This window comes from Canis lupus, chromosome 34 (genome assembly GCF_048164855.1).
Source record: "Canis lupus baileyi chromosome 34, mCanLup2.hap1, whole genome shotgun sequence".
Lineage (NCBI taxonomy): Eukaryota > Metazoa > Chordata > Mammalia > Carnivora > Canidae > Canis > Canis lupus.
Window position 1 is genome coordinate 19116227 of NC_132871.1, and position 21198 is coordinate 19137424.

The window sequence follows — 21198 nt, forward strand, 5'->3', positions numbered from 1 at the left end:
TTTACCAGTGGTATATGAAATTCTTCCCCACCTCTGGAAAACCAAAAATGCTTGAGTTTTTACAGTTAAATGTATCTACTTATAATATCTATTAGCAGTATTGTATCTTATACTCCCTGATGGAACAAGTTCTATACCAAGAAATAATTATGAATATACCATAAACTTATGCACATTGTTTGATACAATACCATTAAGTTCAGAATGAATTGTAAATAACCTACATTTCAAATTGTTGATGATTGGCTAAGTAAATTGTGTTAAATTATTCTATACCTGCATTGTAAAGTATTATTGTCTTATTCACTATGAATATTTGCTGAACATGAACAGTAAGAATAATTCAGGTTAAAATATGTAAATTATGATCTCATTTTAGTAAAATGTACATATACAAATAAAAAGTCTAGAAAATTAGATATTAATGTGTCATGTGGATACAAAGGTAATTGAGGGTAATTATATTATCTCAATATTAATAATAAACATGAGCTATTTAAAAAAGCAAGTTACTTGTCAGGGGGAGAATGATCAAAAACCTCATCTAACAGCATTTTATGAGAAAAATTCTAGAAATTGTAGTTGATCACACACCCAATTTTCATTTAGTTAACTAAGTTAAAAAATATATGAAAATAAGCATTAAACATATATTGCCAAGGATTTTGAATATAATGAGTATCAGTCCATTACTGCTTGTATTTGTTTATGTTTTGCCTGCTGTCTAAAAAGTTTGAAATACTTAATGGAATTATTGCTTTAGTAATTCAATAAAATTAATTAAGCATTTGCATATGGATAAAAGTGCAAGAAAATTATTTTCCAAGTTTTATGAAAAATGTTTTATAAATTAAGTATTAAGCTAAGTACACAAATGCAGTAGTGCAGATTCATCAATGTACAGTCCTCCATATATTAATGAGAAAAGTAATATTTCTACATCTAATATTATATTTTTCAGATTACAAAAGAATGCATATGTTAAGTCAAATGAAAAAATTCAGAAGTCGGTAGAGCAAGAGATTATCTCATCCCAACTCACCCATCAAGGCCTATTTGCCTCGCACAATTCATATTAGCAGACTGGCAATGTACTTTCACTTTTCTCTTGCTCATCCAAATATATACACTCACACAGTTGTTTGTTGTCAGAATTGACTGACATAGTACACCTTTATCTGTAACCTGTCTTTTCATGTTTCATTGTAAGTAGTTATTTCCATATTCAATAGACATTCCTTTAAAACATGTTCTCTAATTATGTGCATGTACATACACATAGTCACACAAACATTTTATATAAATGAAATTATGTATAAATGGAATGATACATACCATCAAGGTACTTATTATTTAGGTTGAAGTTCTTTGTTCCAGTATTTTTTTCTTGTTTCTTCCACTCCTCTCTTTCCTTGACCCCAATTAGTCTCCTCCACCTTCTAACCACCCTATGATGACACATACCAATGGCCTCATATAGATCATAAAATGACTTCATGCTCAGGGGATGCTAGAGAGAGGCACAATTTCAATGAAGTATAAGTATTATAAAAACATTGCAATTAGGAACAGATTTTAATCATAAATAATTTATTTAAAATGTAGTTATTAAGGGTACCTGGGTGGCTCAGTTGGTTAAGCATCTCCCTTCAGCTCAGGTCATGATCCCGGAGTCCTGGGATTGAGCCCCATGTGGGGCTTTCTACTCAAGAGGAGCCTGCCTCTCCTTCTGCTGTTCCCCCATGCTCCTACTCTCTCTTGCTCTCTCTCTCAAATAAATAAATAAAATCTTTTTTAAAAATGTAGTTCTTATATATTAAGGCCATGCAATTTGTCAAAACAATCTGTGCTACAAAATAAAATAATTAAAAATATACTCCCTAAATGACAGAAGAGCAGGCATGCAAAAAACATTGGGGTAAAAGTGTTTTCTAAACTTATTCAAGATGCAAAAACTTAAACTTGTATCAGAAAGATGCCAGACTGCACCTGTTTCTGGAGGGAGAAAAGCAGTTTACTTGCAATTCTTAGCTTAGCAGGCATAGAGAGAACATCAGGATTTGTGCCTCTGGCCACTCAAGTTTGAAAATCTGACCTAGGTTTAGAAGGTAAGTTTTTAAAGCTAGTTAAACATCATCTCATTTTAAAGCCATGTGGGGTCTAAAAGATAATTAGTTCAACTTTTTTTTTTTAATAGAAATTAAGACCCAAAGAGGTTATAACAGCATGCCTAAGTTTTCACAGCTAATTAAAGACAAAGCTGGAACTCAAATTGAGGTCTCTTATAGTCCCCAAATTCTCATTTTCTCTGTATTTTCTTTGTAATGCCAAGTCAAAACCTCAGTGACAATGAAAAACATATAAGAATCTGTATACAATTCTGTAGTCCCTTAGGAATGAAGAGTTCCCTCAGACCTGTGGTTATTGAGAGAAACCTTTGCAGACGGTATGAGTACTGACTAGCTCCACAGTTGTACGAGCAGGTGATGGCTGCCCTGTCAGTCTGTGACAATCTAGATTCTAGAATGACAATTTCCAGTGATGGGTGAGTCAATTACAGTTCCCAATCCTGCACCCTACTATTATTCCACAAAGTCTGTAAAAGTCACCACATTCAGTGTTTTTTAGCTTCAGATATAACTTCATCACACTACTTTGAGTTTCTGCAGTCAACATACAGAGAGTAAGCATATAAAAACTACATGTGCAAACATACACCTAAACATATGCAGAAAGATGCTGGAGTTTTTATTCATTAACTATTTTTTAGCCTTCAACCCATTGCTGAATCGTGAATTTTCTCTCTTTAGGAAAACAGAGGCATAAAAGTTCTAGCCAACTGTCTGGTTAGAGGTAGCAATTCCCACTCAACACTATCCTCACTTCTCATACCACCTGCAAGTTTGAGGGTCCCCAACCTTTAGGTTCTGTAATTCATTGGAAGGACCCATAGAACCATGCTAAAGAGGTTTTTATTCTCTTTAAGATTTTATTTATTTATTCATGAGAGACACAGAGAGAGGTAGAGACACAGGCAAAGGGAGAAGCAGGGAGCCCAATGTAAGACTCAATCCCAGGACCCCAGGACCATGCCATGAGCTGAAGGCAGATGCTTAACCACAGAGCCACCAAGGTGCCCTGGTTTTTATTCTCTTATTTATGATGTGTTACAGGGAAAGGATACAGATTAAAATCAGCAGGGAGAAGAAGCATATAGAGCAGACTTCAGAAAAGGTACCAAATGTAGGGCTTCAACTGTCCTCTCCCCATGGAGTCATAAACAAGTATGTAACAATAAACATAGCATACTACCAACCAGGGAAGTTCAACCAGGCCCCATTTTGTAGATGTGATTGATATACCTCCCGTGTGGCTAATCTCAGAATACCATCCCTTCCAATGATACCCATGACCCAGAGACTCTACTCTAAGTCATGTTGCTAGTCTTTCTGATATTGTTAGCCTCCCCCATAAGACTATCCAGCGAACCAAGGCCCAAAAACAAAGACACTCCCATCAAGCAGAATATCCCAAGGGTTTAAAGATTATCTCCCAGAGGCCCAAGGCAAAGGCTAGACCTTTTTTTGGACAAGGGTAAATTCTTTATTACACAGAACTTCTTCTGTTGATAATCTCCAAAGGAAAAGCTAATTTCAGAACTCTCAATGTCCTGCCCCAGAAATAGTTTATTTAAATGATTACAGACTAAAGTGTGCCTTGGAAAAATTAAGGTGGAAAAGACCTTTCCTAGTTCTGCAAGAAAGGATTTTTATGTTGGTGTGATATGGCACAATTAGATTATTCCCATCATGAGATGTCAAAAAAAGAGAATACTTTCTGAGACAGAGGCTGAGGGAATTATTATGTAAAGGACTAAAACAACAAGTTCACATCTGGAAATGACCTAAATTTCACAAATAATGTTGTTGCAGGATGTTTTTTTCCTCCATTGGTGTCAGGGGTTCTTAGTCATGCTGCTTCAAAGAATAAAGAGGTAGACCAGAATGGTGGGCAGCAAAGCAAGGTTTATTGAGAGAGAGCAAAGTGGTAACATTAAGCTCTCAAGGAGGGAGGGGACCCAAGAGGGTTATCATTGGAATTTCTAAGTCTAGACATTTTTATGGGCTTGTTGGAGGGTTTTTTATCTAATTAACCCTCTCTGACCCTGTCATCCAATCAGGTTTTTTGTCATCTATCTATCACATGGGAAAGAGTGGAGGGCTCCTTCTAGGGTGGTGTAAAATCCTTTAAGAGTGGTTTTCTCTTAGGGCAGGGGCCCCTTGTCCCTGCCTGCTTGCCTTCCAACTATTCTTCATCAATATTATTTATAAGAGTAGTTTAGGTCTTAAAAATAAGTAAAAATCTGGGCAGCCTGGGTGGCTCAGCGGTTTAGCCCAGGGCGTGATTCTGGAGACCGGGGATCGAGTCCCAAGTCAGGCTCCCTGCATGAGGCCCGCTTCTCCCTCTGCCTGTCTCTCTGTGTCTCTCATGGATGAATACAATCTTTAAAAAATAAAATAAAATAAAAATAAGTAAAAATCTATTTTCCACAGAGAAAGGAGGAAAGAAGAACAAGCAGTAACTGAAGATTCTTATTTCTCTTGGCTGTCAAAATTGTTAATTCTGACCTGCAGATGAAGGAGACAATAGCATTTTGTCTGATATCATAACCATACCCTTTATCCCATATACCCTTTTGAATAGTAATGTACATTAGGATGAGAAGGACATTTTAAAAATTATAACAATACTTATCTTTCATCAATATAAAAAAATACCTAAGGAAAAAATAACTCGAAAATTTTCTTTTGTGAACTTAAATTTTCATTGAGGATGTTATGGTAAGATTGTCTCTTTTTTTTTAAAGATTTTATTTATTTATTCATGGAAGACACACAGAGAGGCAAAGACATATATATATTATATATTTTTCATTTAAATATATTTATATATTTTATATATATATATATATATATATATATATATACACACACACACACATACATATACATATATTTTTTAAATCTGATTAATCCTCCCTGCACCTCTCATCCAATCAGGTTTTTGTCAACTATCACTTGAGAAAGTTAGAGGGTTTCTTCTCGGGTGGTGTAAAATCCTTTTAAGGGTGGTTTCCTCTTAGGGTAGGAGCCCATTCCTGCTTGCCTTTCTCTCAGCTATTCTTCATCATAATTTTTGTTGTTGTTTTCATCAGAATGTTAATGGGAGTAGAAATAAATGGAGAGTAAAGAGTGGTTTCATCAGCTGCGACTGGGACAAGGCTCTTTCCCAGCTAGACCCAAACCCATGCAATGCAGGCATAACCCAAATTCTCCTTATAGATTAGTCTCTTTGCCCCCAGAGCTGCCCATGTCTTATTGTCCAGCTTTGAACTAACTTTTTTTCCCCTGAAATGTTTGACTCTTGCACAACCGGGGGGGAGGGTTGTGGGGGGAGACAACAAAATGTGTTGCTGTTGGTTCTAAGACTTAAACTTAAGTCTTCATAATGAAAATGTTTTCCCATCCGCAGGTTTACCCCATTTCTTGAGTGTAGGCAGAATCAATGCTAGAGCATGCGATTCTGATTCAAATCCAAGTCCAGTTCTTACTATTTTAATCTTAAAAATTAATATAAATTCTCAAAGCCCCCATTTTCTCCTCTGTAAAATAAGGATACTAGGGATTTTATTCCAAGCTCACAGCAAGGATTAAATGAAATGTCTTATGCTCCTTATCTACTGTAACGCTCTGTACCATAATGAAAGCCACGACCTAAAGAAAGGCAACTTGGAAGAATAATCTGCTTTCTTTCTTGACTATGACATTTCCTAGATTCAGACATAATTCCAATGGATCCTGGACCAGGAGACAAATATGAATGATTGATACTTGGCTATACTCAGAATTACCGCTTCCCTTTGTCCACTAAGCCTCTATTTAATACAAAGCACTGCCCATAGCTCCTGCTTTCCATAGGCTGAATTCTTCCAGAATTTGCTCCACAGAGCTCTAAAGAGAGCCCATTCAAGCTAGATGACCCCAGCCCTGCTCTGGTATATCTGAACTCTAATGTTAACAGTTCTTTTCTTCTGAAGGTCAATGGCCTCAAGTAAACAGCCTCTAGCTTTCCTGCCTTAGCAGTATACCAGGCATATTTTGACATGTCAAAATCTCTAAACTTCAGCCTCTCCACTTAGGTTTTATATTATTGTCAACTGTCTTAAATGCTCTCATTAAAGTATTCATCAAGGTCAAGAATATTTGTTATTTTATATTTATTTAGTTTCTGTAAACTGCTTTGCTCAAATAGCTTACTTGCTCCTTTAACTTATTCCAACTTAGCAGACTCTTGCTATCCTACTTTTTAGGTCCATGGTTCCCATCCATACTTTGTCTCTCACTTGCATCCTAACAGCATATTACTCATCCACAAAATTCCCTTGGAGTTTAATCTTAGATTGAAAGGACTTGGCCAGTATCAGTGACTGAAAATATCAAGGCAACTTGGAATGTTGTAGAGTCCACAACATAGGAATACTTGAAACTTGAATCCACGAGCTCCTTTGGGGAGAGGGTCAGGGAAGCTCACCACTTAGGGCTAGCAGTATCACATGGCCCAGGAAAGTTCCAACACCAGTGATTCCTTCCCTGGGACCAGCAAACACCTTCCAAAGAAGGAGATTTCTGAAGAACCTCAACTTAATCACAGGCTCCAGAAGTCCTGCTTTACTTGTGATTATAATGCTCTTGCTCTTGATTCCTCAATCAATGTTATCACCAGTATTATAATGTAAATATAATTCTTATAGTTAATGCATTAGATTTTAGTTTTTAAAGATTTATTCATTTATTTATTGAGAGAGAGTGAGGGAGAGAATGTGTGAGTGGGGAGACAGGAAGAGGGAGAGAGAGAATCCCAAGCAGACTCCACACTAAGTGTGGAACCTGACATGGGGCTCAATCTCATGACCCTGAAATCATGGCCTGAGCCAAAATCAAGAGTTAGACACAACCAACTGACCCACCCAGGTGCCTCATTAATGCATAGACTTTTTAAAAAAAGAATACTCAGAAGTTAAGCACATTTCTAACACAAAAGTTGACTTGTATTGAAAGTTGTTTTTGAACAATGGTTCCTCCCTGCCTCTCGTATCTCTCTAGAATGATATACACTCTCTCTTACCTTTAAACACAGCTTCACTTGATCAATCCCAGTTTGACTCTACCTCCTTCAAGTCAATAAACCACAGGCATTAGCTTCTAATAATTCTCAGATTTTTTCTTTGATTTACAAGTAATTATAGCCAAGAGGTAGACAGCATAAAGAACTTAAAATCCAAGTTGATTCTTTTCCCTTTTTTTCTGTTCTTCCTAAGGGGAGAAGAATAAAATAATAAATATTAAATACAAATGTTTTATTAGCATTATTTTTCATTAAAATCATATTTATGCCCCAAATTACAATTAACACAACAGAGAATGAATTATACTTACTCTTACTTTAAAAACCAACGATAATGAATTTTTCCCCATCATGAAATGCTATATTGACAATGATCATTAAAATGAAATTAGCTACCTTTGAGTTTTATAAATTTTATGAATAACTCTAGTCAAAATACACAGTAAATGAGCTTGAGTCTTCACGAAATTGGTGTTTAATAATAAGTGAATTTAAATTAGATAAATAAAAGGTATAAAGGGAATTTATAGATTAAATTTGCACCTGAAAATATAAAGATGTTTTATGTTAAGAAATCCAAATTATACAATACTTAGATTTTAGGTTTTCAAACTCCTATTTGGATCCCAACAGAACATTTACATTTTACATGGTAAAAATCATTAGGCCAAAATTCAACATCCTTTCATGATAAAAACTTTCAACAAATCAGGTATAGAAAGATCATAAATCAATCTAATAAAAGCCATGTATGACAAGCCCACAGCTAACATCCTACTTAATGGTGAATGGTTGAAAAGTTTTCCTCTAGAGCAGGAACAAAACAAGGGTGCCCACTCTCAACCTTCTCACGGAGAAATTAGGCAAGAAAAATAAATACAAGGAATTTAAATTGGAAAGGAAGAAGTAAAATTATCTCTGCAGATGACATGATCTTATATGTACAAAATCCTAAAGACTCCAACAAAAACTGTTAGAGCTAATCAATGAATTCAGTAAAGTCACAGCATGCAAAAAAAAAAACAGAAAAAAATTTTCACTTTTATACACTAACAATGAGCTATATGAAAAAGAATTTAAAAATTATTTCATCTACAATAGCATGAAAACCAACAAAATAGCACACCTGGGTGGCTCAGTGGTATAGCACCTGCCTTTAGCTCAGGTCATGGTCCCAGGGCCCTGAGATCGAGTCCCACATCAGGCTCCCTGCAAGGAGCCTCCTTTTCCCTCTGCCTATGTCTCTGGCTTTCACTCTGTGTCTCTCATGAATAAATAAATAAATAATCTTTAAAAAAAAAAAAAAGAAAACCAACAAAATATTTAAGAATAAGTTAACCAAGGAAATGAAAGACTCGCATGCTGAAAACTACAAGACATTAATGAACAAAATTGATGATAACACAAATAAGTGGAAACAGATCCTACATTCACAGATCAAGAGTTAATATTGTTAAAATGCCCAGGCTACTCAAAGACATCTAAAGGTTGATTACAATCCTTATCAAAATTCCAATGACATTACTCACAGAAATAGAATACTCAAATTTGTATGAAACACAAAAGACCCTGAGCAGCCAAAGCAGTCTTGAGAAAAAAAACAAAGCAAGACAGTCACATTTCCTGATTTCAAAACTATATTCAATCCTATACTAATCAAAACAGTATGGTACTGGCATAAATACACACAGACCAATGGAACAGAATTAAGATTCCAGAAATAAATCTACACATATATGGGTAATTAATATTTGACAAGGGAGCCAACTGAATAGTCAATGAATAAGAGATATTCTCTTCAATAAATGGCATTGGGGAAACTCACTATTCAAGTTCAAAGGAATGAAATTGGACCCCAAATTTCCACCATCTACAAAAATTAACTTGAAGTAGATTAAAGATTGAAATATAAGACTTGAAACCGTAAAACTCCTAGGAGAAAGCCTGAGAAAAGCTCCTTGACATTGATCTTGGCAATGATTTTTTGGATATGACACCAAAAGCACAAGCAGCAAAAACAAAAATCAACAAATGAGACTACATACTAACTATGAAGCCTGTGCACAGGAAAAACAAAACCCCACAAAACCCCACAACCAACAAAATGAAAAGGCAAACTACAGAATGGAAAAAAAAAAACTTGCAAATCACGTATCTGATAATTAGTTAATATCCAAAATATATAAGGAATTCATAGAACTCACTAGCAACAACAAAAAACAATCCAGTTAAATGAATGAGAACCTGAATAGACATTCTCCCAAAAGTAGCATGCAAACGGTAATAAGTATAGGAAAAGGTGCACGACATCACTGATCAGGGAAATGCAAATCAAAATCACAAGATTTCACCTCACATCTGTTAAGATGGCTATTATCCAAACAATAAGAAATTAGGATATGCTGGTGAGAATGTAGAGAAAAAGGAACTCTTATATACTGTTGATGGGAATGTAAATTGGTTCAACCACTATAGAAAATAATATGGAAGTTTTCAAAAAATTAAAAATAGAACTACCATACAATCCAACAATCCCACTCCCAGGCATATATCCAAAGGAAATAAAAACAGGACCTCAAGAGATACTGCACTCCCAAGTTTATTACAGCATTATTTACAATAGCCAAAACACACACACACACACACACACACACACACACACACACACGCGTAAACACAGTAGAACATGATTCAGCCATGGGGAAAAAAACCTGTCATTTTTCACAAATACAACATGGATGAAATTTGAGGGCATTATGCTAAGTGAAATAAGCCAGATAAAGAAAAATAAAATATGGCATGATCTTATTTATATGTGGCATCTATAAAGCTGTACTCATGAAAAGAGAGTAAATTGGGGATTGCCAGGGACTGAGGGTGGGGGAAATTGGAAAAGTCAAAGAATATAAAATTCCAGTTATAAGACAAATAAGTTTTGGGGATCTAATGTACAGTGCGGTGACTATAGTTAAAAACACTGTATTGCATATTTGAAAGTAGATCTTCCATGTTCTCACCACAAAAACAAACAAACAAAAGCACCCCACCATTAAGCCCTGGCTTCTTGGCCACAAAACTGAAGCAGGCTGACATAGCATAACAGTGCTCCAGGAGACATATGCTCATCCTCAGTATACATATGTATATGTACCTTTCTCAAAGTCCAAGATATTCTTGCTGAAACTGTAAGAACCAGTGAAATTAAGTACCCCCAAGGCTTGTGTTTATCTTATGTGTCTATTTCTGTACAACATACAGATCCTATGAAATTACAGACTATCCATGCTAAACTGCATTTCTTCCCAGAAACAACTTATCAGCCCCAGTACCATATTTGGTATTTTGAAGCCCTCAGACTTGCATTTCTGTGATCTTTTTCCTCCTTTGTTTTATCCTCTATGCACAGAATTCATTTTTTTCTTAAAAAAATGCACAGAATTCAAAACTTTCTATTCCCTTACTACTTCTGTCAACCTTTCTCAGAGAATTAATAAAAATCAATCCACTGAATTATAAGCACTTTATCTCAGATTTTATAGGTTACCTCTTTATATATATTCATACAATGCTCAAATAAGGTCAAATAAATGAAGTTCTGCACTCCCTGTAATGAGGTCTTTGAAGGTAACAATTCTTCCCAAAGTGATCTGTAGATTCTATGAAGCCTTATCAGAATCCTAGCAGGTATTTTTGCAGAAATTGGTAAACTGATTATAAAATTTATATGCAAATCTGAATGACCCAGAATAGCGAACACAATTTTGAAAATGGAGGAACAGAGTTGGAAACTTTACATTTCTCAATTTCAAAATTTACTATAAAGTTATACTACTGAGAACTGTGTGATACTGGCCTAAATACAGACATATACCAGTACAATATGGAGTCCAGAAATAACCTCTAATAGCACAAAAGAACTAGAAGAGAGAAATGTGAAAGAGAATTATTAACAAAATCAATCAGACTGGCTTATAAACCTTAATAAAACTGGTAAACGACTAGCCAGATTGATCAGAGATGAAGGCATAATAATAAAACTACATTAATAGAAAATCCACGGGGCACCTGGGTGGCTCAGTCAGTTAACCAGCTGCCTTCAGCTCAGGTCATGATCCCAGGGTCCTAGGACTGAGTTCCACATCAGGCTTCCTGCTCAGCGGGGAGTCCGTCTCTCCTTCTGTCCCTCCCCCCCTTCCCCCCCCCCTCATGCTCTTGCTCTCTCAAAGAAATAAAAGAAGAGAAAGGAAAAGAAAAGAAAATCCACAAGTGTTATAGGGTAAGAAATATATTAAAAACTTTATGCCAAAAGTGGAACAGTTAACATGTAGTAGACCAATTTCTTGATATGCAAATTATACAATTTGACACAAAAGAGAAAAATCTCAATAGCCATATGTATATGTGTATGTTAAAGAATATGAATCTAAAATTTAAAATCTTCACATAAACAAACTGCAGGCCCACACGGCTTCACTGCTTTATTCTATCAAGGCTTTGAGATAAAACAACACCTATCAGACACAAAGGATGAAGATAGAAAAAGAGTATCTGCCAGTGGATACCATGAGACCAGCATTACAATATCAATACCAAAGACCAAATAAAATAAAGTTACAACAGAAGTTGTCCCTAAGGACAGGGACATTTACAACTTCTACTTCCTTTAAAGCTTACTCAGAAGAAAAATTCCTATCTTAAGGACATATGTGGGGAAAAAAAATTGGTGGAAATTGTTTATAATGCAGCTGCCTAAAGCAACATTAGCAGTTGGAGTAAATAATAGCCAGTGAGGAGTGGAGGGGAAGGGAGAGGAAGGGAAATAAAGAATAAATTGGGAGAATGAGATGTTCATAAGGAAATTTTATATAGCTCTGACATATTCCTAAAAATTTAGAAAACCACACACATGTGTAGGGTTGTGAATATGTTCAGAAAAGAACTGAGAAGGCCTCAATCTCACCTCTGGGTGACTTTGAGGCTTTGGATAAGCAGAACGTGAAGCTAAGAAAGAATTTCTAAGAGCACTGAAGATATGTGCCAACACATATACAGGCCCTTACAAAGGATGGTTCAAGCTTTTACATAAATCTCTTTCTAATCATTGGCTGACTAATAAGTTAACTGAGCAGAGATTTCAGTGGCTAAACATGACACACACACACACACACACACACACACACACACAAAACACCACACTTATAGAATCAGCCCAATAAAGCCAATAGTTACCTAACAAACAGAAGCAACAAGAATAACAATAACAAAACCTGAGGAGGTAGAATGGAGGTAAGTGAGGGGAAATCTCAGAGTTGCCATATTATTTAACATACCCAGTTTTAAACAAAATTTTATGAGATAGGCAAAGAAATGGGATAGTATATGCCATACACAAGAAACAAAGTAGTCAAAAGAACTTGTCCCTGAGGAAGCCCAGATGTGGATTAGACTAATGTTTGGAAACTTTATAAATCTACTCCAAAAACTAAAGAAAAGCATATCCAAAGAATTAAAGAAACGAGAATAATGCTTTGCTGAATAGTGAATATCAAAGAAGGGATAAAAACTGTAAAAAGGAACCAAGTAGAAATTCTATAGTGGAGAAGAACAATAACCGGAATAAAAAATTCAAGAAGTTAACAGTAAATTTGAGTTGGCAAAAGGAATTAGCAAACTTGAGAATAATTTCTTAGAGGCAACTAAGAAAAAACAATTAAGAAAAATAAACAGAGCCTATTATCTATAAGATATTATCAAATGTACCAAATACTCATGAGAGTCCCAGAACTGGAGAGAAAAGGAGTAGAAAGAAGATCTGAGGAAATGGTTGAAAACTTCCTAAATTTGATTCTACATGAATAAAAGCTCAATGGCCTCTTAATAAGATAAACTCAGAGACCTGCAAATCTACACACACATAGTTAAACTGTCAAAAATAAAAACAAAGAGAGACTCTTAAAAGTAGGAAGAGAAAAGCAGTACATCACATATAAATGATTCCCAGTAAGATTAATAACTAACTTCTCATCAGAAATGATGTAGATTCAGAATGTAGTGGGATGGCATATTGAAAGAGTTTGAAAGAAAAGAACTGTTAGCATTTATTTCAAATCAGTAATGTACTTTAAAAATTACAAGAAAAATCCAGACATTCCTAAATTAAAAAAAATGTTGATGTTAGCAAAACTGTCTTATAAGGAATAATAAAGGGAGTACTTCAAGGTAAAAGAAAAGGACACTAGAATCCACATAAAGACTAAAGAATATAACTAAAGAGGGATCCCTGGGTGGCGCAGTGGTTTAGCGCCTGCCTTTGGCCCAGGGCGTGATCCTGGAGACCCGGGATCGAATCCCACGTCGGGCTCCCGGTGCATGGAGCCTGCTTCTCCCTCTGCCTATGTCTCTGCCTCTCTCTCTCTCTCTGTGTGACTATCATAAATAAATAAAAATTAAAAAAAAAAGAATATAACTAAAGATAACTCCATAAATAAAAAGATTATATATATATTTTAATTTGTTTGTTTGTTTATTTATTTATTTATTTATAACTCATTTCTTCTTCTGATTTGAAACATAACTGTGTGGAGCAATAATTTTAAATTTCTGTTGAAAGGCTTAAGATGTTTAAAAATATAATTTGCATGATTACAACAACCCAAAAGAGAAGAGGGAGAATGGAGCTACATTAGAGCAAAGTTTCTTATAATTCAGAAATTAAGTTGGTATAATTCAAATTTGATTGTCTTAAGATGTTAATTTTAATCTCCACTGCAACTATTAAATTGAAATAAATCAATAAAATATATTTTTAAAGAAACAAGGGAAATAAATGTACACAATAGTATTAATGAAGTTAAAAAGTGGGGAAAAAAGATAAAAATATATAGAAAACAAAGACCAAACTGGCAGACATAAAGCCTACATTATTAATTACATTAAGAATAGACTTTTTTTTTTTTTTTGGAGAGGAGCATGAATGAATTTTAAAACATATGTAGATTCATGTGTACTTATAACAATAAATATACACCCTAAAACTCTTTTCTGCTATTCTTTTATAGTCACGCCCTTCCCACATTATTTTCAGCAACCACGGATTTGTTCTTCAATCCCTATGTTTTTCAAGAATGTCCTATAACTAGAATTACACAGTATGTAACCTTTCATTCAATACAATGTGTTTGAAATTCATCTAAGTTGTAGTTTAGCAATCACTTATTTCTCTATATTGCTGGCAGAGTATTCCATTGCATAGACGTTCTGCAGTTTCTTTATTCATTTCTTAATTAAATGATGTTTGGGTTGTCAACAGTCCCAGGCAATTATGAACAGTATGAAAAACATTTGTGTATGGGTTTTTTTTTGTTTTTTGTTTTTTAATTTATTTATGATAGTCACACAGAGAGAGAGAGAGAGGCAGAGACACAGGCAGAGGGAGAAGCAGGCTCCATGCACCGGGAGCCCGACATGGGATTCGATCCCGGGTCTCCAGGATCGCGCCCTGGGCCAAAGGCAGGCACTAAACCGCTGCGCCACCCAGGGATCCCCTGTGTATGGGTTTTATATGAACATACAATTTTAATTCTCTAGATACCCAAGAGTAGGACTGCTCAATACTATAGCATAATACCCACTTAACTGTTTAGAAACTGTATTATCAAAAACATTCAAACTATTTAGCATTTATATTCCTACCAGCAATCTATAGAGTTCTAGTTGCTCCACATTCTCATCAACACTCAGAACTGTAGGGGCAGCCTGGGTGGCTCAGTGGATTAAGCCTCTGCTTTCAGTTCAGGTCACGATCCCCTCTGCTCAGGTCATGATCCCCTGCTCACGTCATGATCCCATGGTCCAGGGATCAAGCCTCTTGTCCAGCTCTCTGCTCAGGGTGGAGTCTCCTTCTCTCTTTCCCTCTGCTACTCTCCTCTGCTCATGTTCTTTCTCTCTCTTTCTCTAATAAAATCTTCAAAAAATAAAATTTGAGTTAACAAAACAAACAAAAATAAACCCCACTCAGAACTGTATTATTCATTTTTGCCTTCTGATAGATCTGAACAGATTTTTAGATTTTAATATAAATTTTTATTTCAATAAATAGATTTTTAAAAATCTCCAATCAAAACCATAGGTTAGCGAAATGGATAAAAATATGATCCAGATATGTGTTGCATTTGACCGGTAAACTTCACATGCAAAGAAAAAAATGGTTCAAATAAAAAGATGGATATACTTGTATGATACAAATAAATATGACTATATTTATATTATAAAATATGACTATATTATAATAAAAAGGAGTGAAGTATTAATATACACTATAATAATGATTAATCTTGAAAACATTAAGTGTGAGAATCGGTCACACAACACATGTTGTATGAATCTATTCATATGGAGTGTCCAGAATAGGTAAATTCTTGGAGACGGAAAGTGGATTAGTGGTTTTCTGGCACCGGGAGGAGAAGGAAATGGGAATTATCTGGCATAAGAATAGGCAGGTGGTGAATGTGTAGCTTTTTATTTTATTTTTTTGAGATTTTATTTCTTTATTCATGACAGACACACAGAGAGAGGCAGAGACATAGGCAGAGGGAGAAGCAGGCTCCCTGTGGGAAGCCTGATGCGGGACTCGACCCCAGGACCCTAGGATCATGATCTGAGCCAAAGGCAGATGCTTAACCACTGAGCCACCCAGATGCCCAGAATGTGTGACTTCTTTTAGGGTGATGAAAATGTTCTAAAATCAGATAGTTGGGCAGCCCAGGTGGCTCAGCGGTTTAGTGCCACTGTCAGCTCAGGGCGTGATCCTGGAGGCCCGGGATCGAGTCCCATGTTGGGCTTCCTACATTGGGCCTGCTTCTCCCTCTTCCTGTGTCTCTGCCTCTCTCTCTCTCTCTCTGTGTCTCTCATGAATAAATAAATAAAATCTTTAAAAAAAATGAAATCAGATAGTTGCAATGGTGCAAAATTCTGTGAATACACAAAATGACTAATTGAATTGTGCGATTTAAAAGAGTAAATTTTATGATATATGAATTTTGTCTCACTAAAGCTGTTCTGAAAGATGTATTGACAAATAGAATTAAAAAGTATATATGAAAGGTCAATATTCCTTAACCGAGTAGATTTTATCCCAGTGTTTGATCTTTGCAAGTACAGAAGCTCAATTTTTTCAGTACATTCAGATGTAATGGGGGTTTTGCCTCAACACACTTGAGATATAGTCACAAAAAAAGAAGATATAATACCACAGTATTAATCTTTTATTTAAAGTGAGGGGGAATCCCACTCCTAAGTATTTGCCCAAGAAACTTGAAAGTTACCTTAATACAATGTCTATAGTGACCTTGCTCATGTATGATCACCAGAAACTAGGAAGAGTCCAAATATCCTTCAATAAATGAACAGATACAAAAACAGTAGTACATTAATATATATCATTCAGTCATAAAATGAAACTACTAATACTCAACTCAAAATGGATGAACTTTGTGAAACACACTATTGAGAGTAAAAGTAGTCAGACCCCAAAGACTGTACGTTTTCATTTACATGGCATTCTTGAAAAGGCAAAGTTAAGGGAAAACAAAATGTATCAATGTTTGTCAGTGACTAGGATTAGGGGCTGTGATTATGTAGAACAGAGTAGAAGAGAAATATTTTGTGACAAGACTGTTTCCTATCTTGATTGTGGTAGTAGTTACATAACTGTGCCAAAACTCAGAATTTTATACTAAGAAATTTTACTATATGTAAGCTATACTTTATAAAAATGTAGATGAATATATATATACAGAAAGGGGAGAGTGGGAAAGAGGGAGAGATAATATAAAATAGCACAGTTAAATTTAATGAATGGATGATGGAAAGATAAAGGAGAGTTTTCTATACTTACTTTTCTCACATATCCTGTATCCTTACACGTCCTGTGTCCATATTTGTAAAAGACATGAATAAATGCAATCAGCTTATCCCTATGTCCCTGTATTGCTAATTGCATTCACCTCCGGGCAAAAGAGAAGTACTTCTTTTTTTTTTTTAATAAAGATTTTACTTATTTATACATGACAGACAGAGAGAGAGAGAGAGAGAGAGAGAGAGACAGGCAGAGGGAGAGGCAGGATCCATGCAGGGAGCCTGACGTGGGATTCGATCCCGGGTCTCTAGGATCATACCCCGGGCTGAGGGTGGCGCCAAACCGCTGGGCCATCGGGGCTGCCCAAGAGAAGTAATTCTAAGCAAAAAAGCAGTGAACCTACTGCTTCCTGAGAGTAGAAAGCTCTAGGAGAATAAAAAGAATTTATGAGCTATGATATCTGAGGGTGTCAGATGGAATCGCCTTCAATAAATGGAGAAGCTGCAGACAGGAGAAACATTCAAGACACACATGGTTGCACTGCAATGCTCTGAAAACTTGTCTTGTATAGCCAACAGAAGCGCCTGCATGATGCTGCACCCTGGGGATGGAGAGAAGGAAGTTGAGGTATCATTACTTTTTATCTCCTCTATGCTGGCCTTCTTTTTGAGGATATCATTCCTGCCTCATCTCATACATATTTAGAACCTCTTTCCTAATCAATAATTTGTAGCCACAGTCAGAAGTTAATACTACCTGAAGGTCTTATCACCGGACGTGGGCCTGCACAAAGTACCCATATGTCTCATTCTCCAACTCCATGTATTAAAAATAACCTCTATACGTGAAAGGAACAAAGGGAATCTGTAGGGTTTAATAACTGATAAGGAAATAATGTTATTTCCAGAAAGCTCTACAAAGCAAAGGAAAGTAAAATTAAAATAAAGATAACTTCAAAACAACAACCTTCCTTTAAAAAGTCTACTTGGAGGAGACTGTGGGATGAAAGCTCATTCATCATCCCCGTATTCATCAGCTTATGAAAAATTATAGTGTTAAAAAGGCCCACTGTCTCTCACAGATATAAAGCCAGAAAATTGATTTGTGAATCATGTGACGTAATGGCAAGTACTAGCAATGAGGTATTTTGCAAGCCTCTAAGCTGCTTTTTACCCATTCTTAATGCCATGGGGAAGTAGGGAATTTGAGATCAAAATAACATTTTTATACAGAATTGGTTTAGAATGAGTTTTCCAATCTATGAGATCTATGAAATTTTTTAGTTCTTAGGTAGAGAAAAGTTTTTTCAGCACATGAGCTTCTCTTAAGCAAAATTTGGAAGCTAAAATTAGTCATTTTTGCATGCTCCCAAGTACATCTTTTAGAATTATTTTCTTGGTAAGGGCTAAAGCATAAAATATTACTCAAAATCAAATTGAACAATTTTTTCCAGAAATAAAAGATTGCTAGCCATCTAGGTTTTCATAAAGTAGTAATTTTGATTCAAAATTTCCAAATAGCATCTCTTTTGCAACTTTTATACCTTATATAATTTTCAATTTAAGTTTTTCTTTCATTCTTTTCATTTCTGAATCATTTTATGCATTTTTTTAACCAGTTGTGTCTTATGAAGAGTAGGAAAACCACTGTTTACATAAAAATAATGCAATAATTTATTGGGTTTAAGTTAAAAGAGCTGGTTATTAACCACTATTCAAAGACTGATTTATTTGTATTTTTCTAATTTTTTTATTGTGGTAAAATACTCGAAGTAAAAATCAATACCTTAACCATTTAAATGTACAGTTCAGTAACATTATATATAAAAGTGTACAACTATCACCACCACCCATCTTCATAACTTTTTCACCTTGCAAAACAAAATCTATACCCACTAAATTATAAGTCCTGTGCTCTTCTTGCCCCAGCCCCTGGAAATTGTCATTCTACTTTGTCTTTCTAGTTTTGAACACTCAAAATACCTCATATGCACAAAATCATACACAGTATTTTTCTTTTTGTAACTGGCTTATTTTGCTCAGCATTTGTCCTTACATACTTTAGTGTATGTTAGAATTTCCTTCCTTTTTAAGTCTGGATAATATACCAATTTATGTATAGGGTGTATTTCACTTACCTATTCACAGATGGACACCTGGATTGCTTCTACATTTTAGCTATTGTGCATAATGCTCTGTGAACAAGAGTACAAATAATCTTTTTGAGGCTCTACTGTAAATTATTTTGGTTATATACCCAGAAGTGGAATTGTTGGATTATATGACAATTCTATGTTTAGTTTTTTGAGGAACCATCATACTGTTTTCCTCAGGAACTGTACCATTTTACATTGCCATCAATAGTGCCCAAAGGTGCCAATCTCCACATTTCTCTCTTCTTTTCCACACTTATTTTCTCTTTTTTTGATAGTAGCCATTTTAATGAATGTGAGATAGCATATCATACTCTTGATTTGCACTTTCCTAATGATTAGTGATGTTGAACATCTTTTCATGTGCTTATTGGCCATTTTTAGATCTTTGGAGAAATAGCTATTCACGTTCTTTGTCCATTTTTGAATATGGCTATTTTACTGTTCCTGAGATCTGGTTCTGTATTCTGGATATCAACCCCCCAAAATATGATTTGCAGATCTTTTCTATTACTCTGTAGGTCAGCTTTTGTTCTACTGATATTGTCTTTTGAGGCAATTTTTAATTTTCATTAGTAAAACTCATCTACTTTTCTTTTGTTACTTGTGTCTTTGATGTCACATCCAAGAAATCACTGCCAAATCCAATGCTATGAAATTTTTGCCCTATGTTTTCTTCTGAGTTTTATACTTTTAGGACTTACACCTGTCTTTGATCTATTTTGAGTTAATTTTTGTATGTGGTATTTGGTAAGAATCTAATTTCACTCTCTTATATCCAGTTTTGCCAGTATCATTGTTGAAAAGATTGCCTTTGAACAATTGTGGCATCCTTGTCAAAAATGATTTGGCTATGTATGAAAGGGTTTATTTCTAAACTCTCTATTATTCATTAGTTTACATCTTTTTTTTGTGCCAGTATCAGCTTGTTTTGATTATTGTAGCTTTGAAGTTTTGAAATCATAAAGTATGAGTCCCCTAGTTTTTTTTTCTTTAAGATGGTTATAGAATCTTTTGAGATTCTATATGTGTTTTAGGGTGGGTTTTTCTATTTCTGCAAAAAAAAAAAAGTTTGACTTTTGATAGGGATTGTATTAAATCTGTAGAACAGTTTGGGTAGTTTTAATATCTTAATAATATTAAGTATAAACATGGAATATGTTTTCATTTATGTCTTAATTTCATTCAGCAATGTTTTGTAGTTTTCAGTGTACAACTAACTCCTTCACTTATTTGGTTAATTCCTTACTATTTTATTCTTTTGATGCTATTTTAAGTTGTATTGTTTTTGCAATTTCCTTTGCAGGTTATTGTTAATACAGAGATATGCAACTTTTGCATGTTGATTTTGTAATCTGCTACTTTGCTGAATTATCAGTTCTAATAGGTTTTTCGTGGAATCTTTAAGGTTTTTTACATAGAAGATCTTGTCATCTGTGGAAAGAAAATTTTATTTCTTCCTTTCTAATTTGTATACCTTTTATTTTTCTTGCCTAACTGCTCTGACTAGAATTTCAAATGTAGTGAACGAAAGTGGGTATCTGCCTTGTTCTGATATTGGAGTAAAAGCTTTCAGTCTTTTCTGAGTATATTTGCTGTGGGTGTTCCATCTATGGCTTTCATCATGTTGGATAGATTCCTCCTCTTCCTAGTCAAGTACTTTTATCATATGATGTTTAATTTTTTCAAATGATTTTTGTGCATCAAAATCATGACCATTTGTTTCCCTCCTCCCTTCATTCTGTTAATGTATTTCATCAATTGATTTTCACATGTTAAATGATCCTTGCAAACCAGGAATAAACTCTACTTGGTCATGGTCATTTTAACATGCTGCTTAATTCAGTTTGCTAGCATTTTTTGAGGAGTTTTGCATCAATGTTCATGAGGGATATTGATCTGTAGTTTTCTTTTCCTATAATGTCTTTGTCTGGCTTTGGCATCAGAGTAATGCTAGTCTCACAGTGAGTTAGAAGATATTTCTTCCTCAATTTTTTGGAAAAGT

General features: G+C 35.0%; 1 long non-coding RNA gene across 1 annotated transcript in view; it reads right to left on the minus strand.

The window, feature by feature from the left end:
* Positions 1-1196: 1196 nt before the first annotated feature.
* Positions 1197-21198, minus strand: part of LOC140624220 (uncharacterized) — a 145545-nt gene continuing 125543 nt past the window's right edge. Inside the window, exons 5-6 of the long non-coding RNA XR_012023722.1 lie at positions 7186-7373; positions 1197-1510 (exon numbers count right to left, since the gene is read on the minus strand). This is a non-coding gene — a long non-coding RNA (uncharacterized lncRNA). The remainder of the gene's footprint in view (positions 1511-7185; positions 7374-21198) is intronic.